Genomic DNA, 12,876 nt, shown 5'->3' with positions numbered 1-12,876 from the left:
AACGTTGTAGGGACATGGGAAGAAGTGAGACAATTGCAGGAAGAAGCAGGAGATGAGGAAACAAGGCAGTGGGTAAAAGCAGGATGTGCACCAAGGGAAAAGGATCATGTGTGGGTCTATCGAGATGGAAGACCAGTCATGCCTGATAGCATGTTGTCTACCACGGCACGGATGTATCATGGCCAGGGACACATAGGGAGAGATGCTATGATCAGGTCGTTTAAACAGACCTGGTACAATCCCAAATTCAGAATTATATCAGAGAGCCTATGTCAGAGATGTCTAATTTGTCAGCAATACAATCCTGGGAGAAAGACAGTGGTGAGCCGAGGAACCATAGGCCGAGAAGGAGGGCCTTTTACCAGAATGCAGATAGATTTCATTGAGATGCCAACATGTAACAGATTAAGGTACGTTCTGGTCATAGTCTGCCTATTCTCCAGGTGGGTAGAAGCATACCAGACAGCGAGAAATGATGGATTGACTGTAGCAAAGCTGCTTTTGAGAGAATTCATCCCCAGGTTCGGGTTCCCAGTGACTCTTGAATCAGACAAGAGGAGGGCATTTCTATAATGAGATTGTGAAATTGGTCAGTGAAGCATTAAATGTACAACAGAAACTGCACTGTGCCTACCGACCAGAGGTTTCTGGTGTGGTTGAGCAAATGAATGGTACAATCAAAAACAGAATTGGGAAAATGTGTTTGGCCACAGGAATGAAATGGCCTGATGTCTTGCCTCTAGTATTGATGACCATACGTGCAACCCCAGATAGAACTACAGGGTTAAGTCCTCATGAAATAATCATGGGACGTGCCATGAGGCATGCATACATACCAGTCAACAAACTGATGACGATTTCTGATGACATGGTGTTGGAGTACTGTAAAGGCCTGGCTGACGCAGTTCATTCTGTGTTTCATCAGGTTGGAGCGGATGCCACCACCCTTGAAAAGAAGCAAGCCCATGATCTAAGCCCAGGAGATTGGGTGAGGATAAAGGTCCACAGAAGAAGAAACTGTTTGGTTCCCTGGCGGGAAAACCAAGACAAGTCATGCTGACCACGACAACAGCTGTGTTGGCCTGAAAAATTGGATCCATGCCAGCCATACCCTGAGAATACCAAATCCAGTGGATTGTAAGGAGAAAGAGTACTATGACGAATCAGAGTCAAGTACTGAATCAGACAACGAAGAACCAAAAACACGAGGAAATCCTGAAAGGGGGGAAAACGAACCAAAACAGATTCTAGTCCCCAGAAGTGTCTCTTTGAGAAGAAGATTGCAGATTTCTGACAGCTCAGATTCTGAAGACGAGCAGAGAAAGAAAGGTCCTAGAAAGGAACCTAAAAAAAGGAAGGAAAAGACAATGAAGAGGCAGTAAAAGAAATTCGAGAGGAGGAAGCTCCAGATGAAAGACCAAGAGAAATTCCACCTGAAATAAGAGATCAAAGTGAAAAAGGGACAGGTACAGAGAGAGAGGGACAGATTGCGGAAGACCCCCAAGGAGGTGTAGGGAACTGCAACATCCAGCTAGGTGAAGGGACAAGTAGTCAGCAGGAAGATTGCGTGTCGGAGACCCGAGGAGGGAAAGAATTAGGGAAACCGGAACAAATGGTGGATAAAGAGACTGGTGAAAAGGAAAAGCAAGTTGGGACAGAATCAGAAGAGAGTGAGAACGAAATACCTGAAGGTCGAGTTCTGAGAAAGAGAGCTTGGAGAGAAGAAAAGAATGAAAAGAATGTCAAAGAAAGTAAATTGAGAAGAACTGTAAAACCAGAAGTTTGGCCGAATAAAATAAAGAGATTAAGATATCGATTGTCTCGAGTGAAATCACCAAGAGCTGAACAATTGAATGAAGTCACGAGTCAGGAAAAATCAAAGGAGGAAGAAACAGTTGTAACCAAAGGGTCCGGAAGAACAAGAAAACCTAACCAGAAGTATAAGTCGCCGGAATGGACGTATGTGGCCCTGCCTGAAGAATCCCAAGAGGCAGACAGTCAAGGAAATCCAGAGGAGGCTTTACTGAAAGTGGTTAAAGAAGAAGAAGAATCAGAAATCCTGAGAGTTCTCTTGTCCGACATTGGAGAAGAAGAAGCGGAGATTCAGGAAATTCTGTATCCTGATTGGGAGAAGGAGGCAAAGGACGATGAGATGCCAAACTGAATAAACAAAGAAGCTGTTGATGTGGAAAACGATAATAAAAGAGAAGAAGTAGAAAACAAGTGGAACCAAGTAGAAGCTTTTGGGGTAGAAACTGGTCACAAAGTAGAAGAGGCTAAGTCAAAAGACACGGTCTATTTAGTAAAATGGCTAACACAGATGGTAGTAAAAGTAGATGTACATTCATGAAAAGATGGTGTAAAACATGTTGCTGTTGTACAGGATTATTAATGCTTTTATGGAGCATCCTAGCTCCTGTAATATCATTTAAAGTCACAATAGATACAATAGAAGGACATGGTCAAAACAAAACTAACATAGGTAAAATTTCAAAGGTAATACCGACTGTAGGAACAAACGTTCATTTACATAAAGATAGGTCTATTAACGATTTTTCTAATAATGTATTTTCAAAATTATTGTATGAATCTGTAAAGACTATGGACGTAAGGGACTGCTACGTCTGCATGCAGTTACCTGCTTCTGTGGCAGAGGGAGTGACTTATCACCTTCCAGCTACTTATGGAATAACATGTAGTGTAATAGCTAGCTTATTTTAGGAGTTAGGGAAATTAGAGTATTATTTTTCAGATGTAGATAACATTTTTGCATTAGTGCCTGCTAATAATAAGCTAAATAAGGTAAGACCTGCTAAAGTTGTAGGTGAATTTTTCCTAGAGACTAGTGAGTTAACATTAGAAGCTGTGTTTAAATATAATTTGACATGCAGTTTGCAGAAGGAAGAAAATACATTTTTGAATATGGTTGAGGAAAGAAGGCAAAAGATGCACAAAAAGGCATCAGAAGGAAAGGTTGAGAAAGCGGCTTGGGATATAGAAATAGAGAAACATCTGACAAAAGGAGAGTCTACACCAACGATTGCTTTAGATAGGCCTCAGAAAGGAAAACTTTGTATAAGAAGGAATCAAACTGCATATGATAACCTTTTTGTAGGTAATAGTGAGTGCCATGATACATACCGAATCATGGGTGGATGGGGATTCAAAGGTGGAAGCGATCCAGTATTTCCTGGAATATATTTTATCTGTGGGAACAGGGCATATTAACGTTTGCCAGACCATTGGTATGGCACATGTTATGTAGGCCTGGTGTTTCCAAAAATCTTTCACATGGACAGAGAAGAAGTTGTAAATAGTTTAAATAGTCATTTAGTGCGTAGAAAGAGAGAATCTTGGGCAGAAATTGTGGGTGACATCTTTTGTGCATTGATACCGGCAGTGGGAATAACTCTGAATGCAAATAAAATTAGAAAATGATCTACAGTAGTGGATCGCTTGTCAACAAGCACCGCTCATGGATTCTTATTGGTTAATACTGAAATGGTTGCCATGCGTGCTATGGTAATGCAAAATCGACTTGCCCTTGACATTCTTTTGGCAAAAGAGGGTGGAGTCTGTGGAATGCTGAAAGTACAACATTGTTGCACTTACATTCCAGACGAAAGCAAAGATCTAAAGGTTTACATTAAAAATATTACTGAATTGCACGATGAACTTGTACCACTGGAGGTTGAAGATGTATGGACGAGAATGGGAAAGAAAATAGCTGCTATTAAAAATTTCTTAGCTAAAATAGGTAGTACTGTTATAGGTAAAATTCTGTTTCCATTAACACGTGTGATAGTTGCAGTATTAGTGATAAGATTAGGGTATATGTGTTGCAGGAAAAAGAAAACAAATAATAAAATAAAAAGAGATAAACAGAGAAAAGGAAAAGATCCAGAAAAGGATTTTGAAGAGATAGCCTTAGATGAGTGGAAAGACAATATGTATAAGAAAGCAAAAGGAGATGAATATGAAGAAACTGAATTTTGAGTTATGAGTAAGAAGTCATTTCAAATTTCCGTAAAAGGGTACTAAATTTGGGTGTTTTGTGGTGATAAAATCACCAAAGGGGGGATTGCTGAAACGAGGTTTTCCCTAAGAATCGTATACCTCCTCCATATTATCATTTAGAATTAAAATGAATAACTGACTAACTTTCATAATATTAATGGTTTGCTGTGTTTGATTAATCAACATTTCTAATTAGAAAATACACGTGGGAATCGCATTTGCATGGCCTGATTGATACGTAAACTAATTTCGTACGCATATTAATGTCAGATATTTCGAATTTGCATGTTATATGTTGCTTTGTGATGTGATTTGTGAATTGTGCTTTAAATTGTGAGTATAAACCGCATTGCGTGTTGCTTTTGCTAGATAAATACACACACATAGAGGGTTTAGTGAGGGAAAAACATTTTAATAGTCATTTCCATGTATTAATTGCGTTTTGTGTCTTTTTGCTTAAGTTGACCTTTCTGGAGTGGCCACAAAATGGCTGCCATCTCCATTTTGACGGACAGACGAGATACAGAAGTCACGGAGTGAAGTGCGCCTGCGCTAAAAGATGAGCAACAATAACCTCGTCCTGACCCCAGGCAGACTGTACTCGTGAAGGACGCACCGGGAGGAGTGCCAATCCTCAAACAATGAACTTTCATAAACTAAGAACTGTTGTAATTGATGACACCATGGACTCCAACCCGCATGGGAATCAACATGCCCTGAATGGACTAGAAACTGTTACAATTTTATTAATAAATTGAGAACTACATCTAATGCAACATTGAATGGATGAGAATCAGGAAGAATGATCCTGGTTCAACCAATTGGATCTGTTATAAAACATGTATTGTAACATTTTATCATTGTTTTTACTATAATAGAAGTAGACTAGAGAGGGTCGATAGATTTTCCACTGGTCGTGCTTTACCTGATTTCCTGACGTTATGCTGACGGAGAGGACGGTGGCACTGCTGGACAGCTGCTTGCCAGAGACTCTGACGAACTGATCAGATGCCAAATTAATTTACAAACTGATTGATCGATTTATGGGCATAAAGAGGAAAGATCCGAATTTGACATAGAGGACGCCATTTAGCCAGATTAGGTAAATATGCGAATTAAAAATATTGAATGCTTTATGATTCTCTTATGCTTTATTTAGATAAATGTTTCAATTCATTTAAAACTGTGTCGGGTTATTATTTGAAATGTATTGATGTATATTGTTTAGAAGAATTAGGTGTCGCTTTCCCAGCAACTAAGCTGATCCATGGCCTATAGTATGGGAGGAATTGCTAGGTTATAAAGGTATTGATTTTCCTCCCATTTCCAGCGCATGGAATAAGAGAAAATAATTTCCCCTCTCTCTCTCTCTCTCGCTCTCTCGAGGACCATTGATCTAAAGGTAGAATGAATGATTGGTGTTATGGGCCCCACCAGTGAAATGAGTGAATGAATGTGGTTGTTGGAAAAGATCTGTGGTCTATGACGTAGTGAGGGGATTTTTGGTATTCGGCGCTGGAGCACCTCCACATTGTTATGTGTGGGGGGTGTGGGGCCTTCCACTTCCTAGTGATCAGCCTCTTTGCTGCCACCATCCCTAGATCCAGGAAGCGGGATGTTACCTTATTGTTGCGGTTTCTACGATATAGATGCAATATATATGTCTACCATTCCCGGGAGAGGTCCCCGTTCGTACAATGTGCTAGATCCTCCGCTATTTCTTTCCAGTATTCTGTCAGAGCGGGGCATTCCCAGAGCATGTGCAGTTGGTCTGCATCTATGAGTGAGCATCTGGGGCATTTTGCATCTTGGCGTTTGAAATACTGGTTAATCTTTGCTGGTGTGAGATATGATCTGTGCATGCTAAAGAATTGAATCTGGGGTAAGCGCATGTTTCTGGGAACGCGTGTAGGGCTCTGTAGTATTGAGGACCATTCAGAAGTTGAAAGCTGCCGGCCCATCTTATTCTCCCAGTGCTGCCTAAGGGGCGACAGATCAGCAGCAGCGTGATGTCTCAGTGAGGTCGCAAACCACTTGATTAAGTGCCCCCCTTGACCCATCACACACATATATATTCACTTAAAAAACCATAGGGTTTACACATGTTATAGTTAGCTGTACATTTCACTCGTAAAAAACCAATGAAATTCCACGTTATAGTTAGATCAGGTAACTATAACTTGCGCGCCCACAATAAACTGCTGATGACGTCACATAGTACATCACTCATGACATGGTCAGTGACATCACTCATGACATCAATGATGACATCTGAAATTACACATTGTGGATTGTGGTCGCGCAAGTTATAGTTACCTGATCTAACTATAACGTGGAATTTCATTGGTTTTTTACGAGTGAAATGTACAGCTAACTATAACATGTGTGAAACCTATGGTTTTTTAAGTGAATTTGCAAGGTTTTGTAAATGATAATTCCTAACTATAACGTGTGTGAAACCTATGGTTTTTTCAGTGAATTTGTACGGTTTTTTAAATGCTAAGTTATGTATTTATTTATTTTTTTTTTTTCTGGTTTTTCACTATGCGCACACCCTGCGCGCACAGTGCGCTTCGCGCACCGTGCGCGCGCTGTGGGCGCACGGTGTGCTTCGTGCGCCGCGCGCGCACGTTGCGCAGTCCATGCCGTGCGCGCCTCGCCTTTTTTTACGCAGTAACATTTGTTTTTTTCTCCCTTGTGGGTCCTTTAATTTATTTAATAAATGTGATTGTTACTTCTTTATTTTTTTTTTTTTTTTTTTTTTGCCATGCGCGTACGGTAAGCTTACCGTACGCGTACCCCGCGATTTTTTTTTTAAATTATTAAATTTATTTTTCGTACTTTTGGGTCCTTCTTGGACCCCCTGACAAACACTAGGGGGTCTGCAACTCTCTTCGTTGCCCCCGTTTCACGTTCCCCACCTTTGTTTCTCAGTGCGAGAGACAGAAAATGGCGGCCGACACTTCCTGATTTCGACCGATTCGAATGTTTACAGTCATGTAACCACCAATCAGAATTGAGCTCGCGCACGGCACCGTACGCGTACGGTAAGCTTACGGTAAGCGCACGGAGCGCGCTTACAGATATATATATTGATTTAAATGCTATTTTCTCATGACCTACTGAACAGATTTACACCAGACCTACAAAAGGCACATCCTTGACCTGAGGACTACCTCTCTGCCAAATTTCAAGTAATTCTGTTCAGCCGTTCGGGCTGTAGCTGTATCTAAAGGTCCTATGGAAAAATGCATGGGGAAAACGCGTTTTGGGACCCCCCTCTTTTCTCAGCCCCCGCTTGACGAATCCCCCCGAGACTTTCAGGGTAGGAGCGGAGCGTAGCGCCCCATTAGTTTTGAAAATTTCGCGAGGATTCGTCGACCGGCGCCAAAGTTATTCCAAATAGAATGTTGCGGATTTCCTATGGAAACACGGTCCTAACTATGACTATCTACTGGCGACCGCCAGTAGATAATATATATATATATATATATATATATATATATATATATATATACACACACACACATATATATATATAAATATAAATATATATATACACATATACATATATATTACCTACTGGCGGTCGCCAGTAGGTAGTTATAGTTAGGACCCTCTTACCATAGGAAATCCGCAACATTCTATTTTGAATAACTTTGGCGCCGGTCGACGAATCCTCGCGAATTTTTCAAAATAGGTGGGGCGCTACGCTCCGCTCCTACCCTGAAAGTCTCGGGGGGATTCGTCAAGCGGGGGCTGAGATAAAAGGGGGGTCCCAAAACGCGTTTTTCCCATGCATTTTTCCATAGGACCTTTAGACAGAGCTACAGCCCGAACGGCTGAACAGAATTTAATGAAATTTGGCAGAGAGGTAGTCCTCAGGTCAAGGAAGTGCCTTTTGTAGGTTTGGTGTAAATCTGTTCAGTAGATTCTGAGAAAATAGCCTTTAAATCAATATATATATCTGAGCCAGCTTACGGTGCGCTTACGGTGCGCTTACCGTACGCGTACGGTGACGTGCGCGAGCGCGATTCTGATTGGCCGTTAGATCTTAGTAAACATTCGAATCGGTCGAAACCAGGAAGCGGCGGCCGCCATTTTCTCTCTCGCACTCTGACAGGGGGTTGAAAAACAAAGTGCAAAAACATGTAAAGGGGCTGTTTAGACAGCTCCCAAGCACCTAGCCATGTCGAGGGAGTCCCCAACGATCCCCCAAGTGAAAAAAGGCAATTTTAATTTTTTCGGAAATTTCGCCGATTACGCTTACCGTACGCGTACGGTAGCAAATAATAAAAAAAAAAAAATATCCACATTCTCCCCACCCCGTGTGTAAATGGTGCCCGAAGGGCACCATTTTTGCATGGCATAGTAGAGCAAAACAAAACATATATTTTACCTGTCACAACGATGCTCATCATATGTCCTCCATGTGCGCACGGTGCGCGAAGCGCATCGTGCGTTCATGGCCCATCTAGCGTAACGTGGACACGCGGTGCGCAAAGCGCACCGCGTGCTCACTGTGCGCGCACGGTGCGCGAAGCGCACCGTGCGCGCACGGAACGAACTGCGTTAAGTGGGCGCGCACGCCACAAATGGCGTAAAGTAACTTAGCATTTAAAAAACCGTACAAATTCACTGAAAAAACCATAGGTTTCACACACGGTATAGTTAGGAATTAGCATTTAAAAAACCTTGCAAATTCACTGAAAAAACCATAGGTTTCACACGTTATAGTTAGCTGGACATTTTACTGATAAAAAACCAATGAAATTCCCCCGTTATAGTTACTGTAGGCAACTATAACTCACGCGACCGTAATCCTCTGCTGATGACATATGTGTCTTTATGAAAAAAAAATATTTGTAATATATGTATAGCTAAAATTTAATGGAAGAAGACATGGGCAAATAAGTGTCTAAATACAGTATTAGCATCAGCAGAGGATTACGGTCGCGTGAGTTATAGTTGCCTGCACTAACTATAACGGGGGAATTTCATTGGTTTTTTATCAGTAAAATGTCCAGCTAACTATAACATGTGTGAAACCTATGGTTTTTTCAGTGAATTTGCAAGGTATATATATATATATATATATCACTGTGAGGTGCATGGCTGCTCTGTAGTTAAATCCCCCCATTTGGTGGTAAGTGCTGCCATGAGAGAACGGTGCAATAGGAATTGCCCAGGAGGGATATCCCCCTCTTCCACGAGCAAAGCGTACGGCTGTAATACCCCTTCTCAGTAGAAGTCTCCTATGTCTTGGACCCCTGCGTCCCGTCATTGCTTTAATTCTGCCGCTGAAGTGTCTTTAGTGCCCCTAGGAGTTCCTTCTAGTGGGAGGGCGGGGGCGTATGGAGTGAATGCATGAGTTATATTTAGAGATTTACAGAAGCATTTATGTGCCACGTGCAACAGTATTGCGTTGAAAGGTTTCATTCTAGCACAGGGATGGACGAGCTTCATCAGGTTTGTTGTTGCTCGGGTTGGAGTATGGTCACCGTATCTTCTCTGTATCTGTCTGCCATCCACCTGGCCACCCACTGCAGTTGGGCAGCAAGGTAGTACTGCTCCATTTTTGGGACTGCTAGGCATCCTTGGTCAGTTGGTAAGTACAGTTTTCCAATGGCTACCCTATGCCTGGAGTTTCCCCATAAGAAATCTCTGAATAAGCTCTCTAAGGGGCGGAAATAGGATGGGGAACGTATAATTGGAGGTTTATAAAGTAGTATAAGAACTTAGGGAGGATTACCATTTTAGACAGTGCTATTCTTCCGGTTACTGAGAGTGGCAAAGTTTTCCAAGAGGCCATTTGGGACCCGACAGCTGTTATGGCTTTGCCTAGATTTCCGTCTAACAGGTCTGGCAGGTTGCGGTTTAAAAGTATCCCAAGATAACGAAATGGAGTAGCACACCACTGAACCAGTTCTCCATTGAATGCATATCCCGGGTCTATGGCGCTTTCACTTAAGGAGTATAGTCCAGATTTGGAGGCGTTCACCTTAAGTCCCGATACAATAGCAAATCTGACTAAAATTTGTGCCAATTGTTGGGGTGTTTGATAAATGTTTCTTACGTATAGCAAGAGATCATCAACAGATAATGATATGCCATGTGTGCCATCTCCTAGATTTATGCCCTCACTTATTGCCCATCTAATAACTTCTGCATGTGGCTCAATTGCTAAAGCAAAGAGCAGCGGGGAGAGGGGGCATCCCTGTCTGGTTCCTCTGCACACTGTTATCGGTTCTGACATGTAGGCAACTGTCTTTACCCATACAGCTGGCGCATCAGTAGTCTAACCAGGTTAAGGAAGTCGTCCACTAGCTTGTATTTTTCCAAACCTGCGAATAGGACCCACCACTCCAGCGAATCAAAGGCCTTCTCTAGATCGAAGATCAGGAATCCTGTATGTGGCTAATTGTTATGCGAATAAGTAGCTAGTCTGATGAAGTGCCTTAAATTTAATGAGATACTCCTAGAGGGTACGAATCCGTTCTGATCTGTGTGCCCTAGTGTGGGTACCATTTGCACAAGCCTGTCAGTTAGTAGCTTCAAGGATTTTAAAGTCTACGTTTAGAAGGGTTAGTGGTTTGTAAGATCCCATGTCTGTAGGGTCTTTATCCAGTGAAGGTAGGGATACCAGTCTCGCCTCCCTCGTAGATGTGGGGAGCCTCTGCGCGCGGATTGCCTCTGTGTATAGTGTGTGCAGTTGGGGAACTAATGGTTTGGCGTAAGCTTTATAGAATTCCATTGGGAGTCCGTTTGGGCCAGGGGTTTTCCCATTCGCGAGGGCCGTGATTGCACTTCTAATTTCTTCAGGGGTGATTTGTGCGTTCAATTGCCGTCGCCACGAGTCCAGGAACGTTAAGAGCAACCTTTCATCTTGCGGTCTGGTACAGCTGAGCGTAATGTCTTGTCATTGCGTTGTGCATTTCGTTTTGTGTGAATCCCAGTTGCCCTATCTCAGTGCGTATGGCTCCTATAGGGTGATGTGTATGTTCCTGTCCTAGTAGCCACGCCAGCATTTTACCTGCACGGTCTGCTGTGGCGTGCGTGCGCGCCGAGTGTGCTGCGTAGTTGTGGCAAATAAGCCATTCCAGCCTTTCTGCGTGTTCGGCTCGTAATGCATCTAGCTTCCTCGTATTTTGGCTACCCACCGACTGCTTTGTTTCTTGCCCTCAGCAGTTGTTTTTCTATTCGGCTGAGTGTCATTTAATTGTTTCCAGATGTTCAAGGTGGCTCCTAAGCAGTGGCCTCTCGTAGTCACCTTACAGGTGTCCCATTCTATGAGGGGGTCTTCTGCGGTGTGTTCATTTATCACAAAGTATTCTAATATGGATGAACCAGGAATGCGCAAAATGCATGGTCTTCTAATACTACTGGTTGTAGATGCCACGTAGGGGGAGGGCCAATGTCCCATGTGAGTTGCAACAGCTGTGGGTTGTGGTCCGAAAGCGTGCGTCCTAGGTAGTCCGTAGCTCATCCACTCTGATGCTACTCGGCACACCCACATCCAGGACACCATCAGACCTCAGACTAAATTTAAAACAAAGAAGAAGCAAGTTAACAGGCCTTTTCCATCAATGCAACCTGGATCTGGAACATCATCCCCACATCCATCAGGATCACCCCAACGCAGCTCCAATTTAGTAAAGAGTTGAAGACGTACCTCCTTAAAGAACATTACATCTTAATGCTTTAACTGTCCACAAACAGGCTACCTCCCTTATCACTCCTTTATTTTAAGCTCATCTTTGACCTTGGACAGCATTCTGCTGTCTTTAAGGTAGGTTTGTGCTGTACGAATACCACATGCATATATTCATACAACAGAGACTGCAGTTCCACCCTACACCCCAACCCTGTACCAGCTGTGCCCTGGAAGACTAATCAGTAGAGCTTTTCTAGGTTAGCATGTACCAGTGAACTTTACACGAATTGCCTAGTAGGCCTTCACTCTGGTGACAGATTAAAAAGGTCTTGCCACAACTACGGATTCACACAACACTGTATGCTAGCATCACCATAACCACAAACGGGTTGTCCACTGTCCAACAAATGAAGGCACGCTTTGTCTCTCTGTCCTGTTCCAGGGCCTCAATCATGTCAAAGACCAAGCTAAGGCCTTCGTCAACATACTAGATTAGTGTAAGGCTGGGGCCCAAAAATTAAAAAAACAGTGTATCAGATATTTGCAGTTGGGCTCTCAGGGCAGGGAATGACAACTGTACACCATGCAGGGAACAAGATTACCAGTTACGTATTATTTATATTTATGTATGACTATTCATAAAGTTTATTTCAGTGTAATCAGCTTGAACAAGCTGTTCTCTTACAAGTACAGATAACAATGACCACGTATTTGAATTAGAATGTTTAGGCTTTGTTTACCTTTCACAAATATATTATTGACAAAACTGAACTATACTAAGGGCCAGTGGTTGTACAAGATTGTGTTGCTGCCGAGTTTGCCGCATAGTAATGGGTTTACTGCATTTGACACATACGTTGCAGATTTCAACAACATTTTATTTCTTGGTCAAATAGATGGAAACAAGAACACACGGCATAATTTGCCTTTTCTGGTGGCGTTATTTAGATAGCCTTAGTGCATACTTTGATCTTACACGTACTCTTAGCTCTAGTGCCCAGGCAATAGTTTTTGGGGCGGTCATGATGATGAAACTCCTATTACACAGAGGAAGCTTCAAATACTGTCCATATTTGTCAGTTCACAATGAATTACGAGTTCATATCCCATTGCAGTTTGCTCAGTAAAAGCCCATAAAGTAATATATATTACATACAACAAAAGGGGGATAGCCTTAGTTATGTCAGACCTTGCCAGAAAATGCT

The 12,876-nt window shown here is 42.5% G+C and overlaps 1 protein-coding gene across 2 annotated transcripts in view; it reads right to left on the bottom strand.

The window, feature by feature from the left end:
* LOC146771982 (E3 ubiquitin-protein ligase TRIM38-like) overlaps window positions 1–12,876 on the bottom strand; it is a 93,607-nt gene that overhangs the window by 53,965 nt on the left and 26,766 nt on the right. The gene's annotated exons all lie outside the window — the stretch shown is intronic.

The sequence above is a fragment of the Triturus cristatus genome, unplaced genomic scaffold (genome assembly GCF_964204655.1).
Source record: "Triturus cristatus unplaced genomic scaffold, aTriCri1.1 SCAFFOLD_168, whole genome shotgun sequence".
Taxonomy (NCBI): Eukaryota; Metazoa; Chordata; class Amphibia; order Caudata; family Salamandridae; genus Triturus; species Triturus cristatus.
This window is presented reverse-complemented; position numbering and strand designations above follow the sequence as displayed.